The following is a 2,639-nucleotide window of genomic DNA, read 5'->3' as shown; positions in this document are numbered from 1 at the left end:
CATACTTAAAACCAAGTAAAGGGTGGAGTTCCATCCTTGAAAACTAAACAGGCATTTTAGACAACACATTCTTGGCAATTGAACCTGGACAACATTTATCATACACAGTAGGAAAAGTTCTCATTTTGCATTATAAAAAGAACAACCAGAAATTAACTATTTCAGAAATGAAGTAAGACAGAATATTTCAAACTGTTTAAACCATTTTCTTAAAGAGACTTCCTCCACTGCCAGAGATCTTGAATAGCCTCCTGGTCTGTCATCCGGAAACAACTCTTCACATAATTAATGAATGGCTTCCACTTCGGGAGGAGAACCACCTTTTTCTATACTTGCTTGCATTTTTGCCTTAATGTCTTCTACAGAACTAGGTCCTTTTGGTATTTTATGAGACTGATGCACTGCCTACTGCGCTAAGAAGGCACTCCTTTTGGTATTTTAGGAGTTGTTTTTTCCTGTTTTTTGAAGAACTCTTGACCCTTTGATCTTGGTGTTGACAGTTTTAAGTCTTTTCCATTTTGGTTTGATTTATGTGCATTTTTGGCTGGGGTATCTCATACAGGCTTCTTCACTGGAACCTTTTCTTCAGTTTCCTCTTCATCAAAATCATCTTCTTCATCGTCCTCATCATCTTCATCAAGTTTTACTTTTTTTCTGTGGGACCTTGTTGCCACCTCCAGGAGCAGATCTCTTTCCAGACATGCCTAAGAGTTTGACATCCTCCTCATCTTCATCTTCTGACTCTGCATCTTCCTCTACAACTACTCGGTGCTGTCCAGTAATGTGCACAGGCCCTGAACCACACATCAACCTTAAGACCACAGGTGGTGAAATTTCAAAGCCCCCAAGGGAAACTGTTGGTTGTACAGACATTTTCAAAGTTACCAGTGTTACTTTAATTGGACTGCCTTCATAGTTCATTGCTTTTGCCTCTACGACATGCAATTCATCTTTGCCCCGCCCCTAAACTGACCGTTCTTAATGATAACTGGTGCTCATTTTCATCATTATCCACTTTAAAGTGACAGTCTTTGCCAGCCTTTAGTTCACAACCAAAAAGGTAGTTCTGAGGCCTGAGAGGGCTCATGTCCGGATCCATCGAGTTTTCCATGAGGTGGAGGCGCACACTTCGGTGTGGGAGAAGCCAGACAGAAAACAACTGCCTACTGTTCCACAGAACAGAAGCACAGGACGGAATCATGCCACGCAAAAGTCTCTTTTTATAATCAGAATACAGACCACACACACACACACACACACACACACACACCACAAATGTTTAGTGGAAATGAGAGGGGAAAATCTAAATGCTTTATCAATAGAAGGTGAGTTAAATAAAGTGAAGATTCTATGTAATTATCAAAGAAAGTGACTGATTAGTCTGCTGATGGTGCGATGCAATGTTTGAGATACTTTTAGCTAACAGAAGGAAGTTCTGGGACTATACACATACGAGTGCGTCTGCAGCAGTGTATACTATGGCTAGCTCCAGGAAACATCTTCCTTCTTCCGTCCTTCCCTCCTCTAGCCCTCATTCCACACTCATTCTAAATAAACATCAACCTAGATACTTAACTGCTTACTACAGGATGCAGTTTCTCCCTTAATCTTCCCATTTTACCAGATTGTCTGTCCTAAGACTCACAGATACATTCTCCAGATGCCAGGAGTACAGTGTATCCTGTTGTGTCTCATCTATATTGGAAGGGGATTCACAAGGCTGCTGATTGGGATTATCTCCAAAGAGTGAGTGTGACTGACCACCTTCTGTATTCTAATCCATATGCATATCATTTACCATTTTAAAAATTAGTTCTAGGGCTGGAGTGATGGCTCAGTGGTTAAGAGTACTGACTACTCTTCCAGAGGTCCCGGGTTCAATCCCCAGCAACTACATGGTGGCTTGTAGCCATCTATAATGGGATCCAAAGTCCACTTCTAGTGTGTCTGAAGAGAACAACAGTGTATTCACATACATAAAATAAACACATCTTTAAAAAATTAGTTCTAAAGGAATACATGCACAGTCAGTTTGATTTGTGCAGCATGTGTGAGGGCCAGCTCTCTGATATATTTCTTTTACGAGTTCTTTGGAGTGGGTATAACATGTTCTACTTTATCTTCCAATTATCAGGTTAACCGAAGAGGGAAGCCTGAGGAAACAGTGGAATGTAGCTGTCCTTCCTAACCTTTCCAGGGCCTTTTAACCCAATCAGTTCAACAGATACATTAGCTGTTTCCTCTAAATGTCACTGGAAGTAGATTATAAAAACATAAACTGGCTACTTAAAAAGGAAGCGGGGTAAGCTTTAGCTTTTTTTTTTTTTTCCTTTCCTTTCTCTGATCTAGCTTGTAGGATGAGGGCAAATCCAGAAGACTAAGAGACAAATGAAGATTCCAGGAACTATCTGTGTGTAAGCCGTGGGTCAGATTGTACCATTTCCATTTTCAAAATGTGGTGTCCACTCCCTTCTGATTTTAGAGTAGAACAGTGAACGAAGAAGAGATATAAACAATGGAGTTGACTCTTCCTCGAGTGGGAACACGTGCTGACTGCTCATCTTCCTTTCCTCTCTTGACCTCACTCCTGCACCCGTCACTGATTATCCTTGAAGACGTCACTGCAGGTCCCCTGTTCT

General features: G+C 41.1%; 1 pseudogene across 1 annotated transcript; it reads right to left on the bottom strand.

Moving 5' to 3' along the window:
- Positions 1-209: 209 nt before the first annotated feature.
- Positions 210-1,111, bottom strand: LOC308422268 (nucleophosmin-like; annotated as a pseudogene). The gene is made up of 2 exons: positions 561-1,111; positions 210-405 (listed from the first exon to the last, which is right to left on the bottom strand). The product of its transcript is annotated as a nucleophosmin-like (transcript).
- Positions 1,112-2,639: the final 1,528 nt, after the last annotated feature.

The sequence above is a fragment of the Micromys minutus genome (genome assembly GCF_963924665.1).
Source record: "Micromys minutus genome assembly, chromosome: 1".
Lineage (NCBI taxonomy): Eukaryota > Metazoa > Chordata > Mammalia > Rodentia > Muridae > Micromys > Micromys minutus.
The sequence above is the reverse complement of the archived record's forward strand: the minus strand, read 5'-3'. Positions and strand labels throughout refer to the sequence as shown.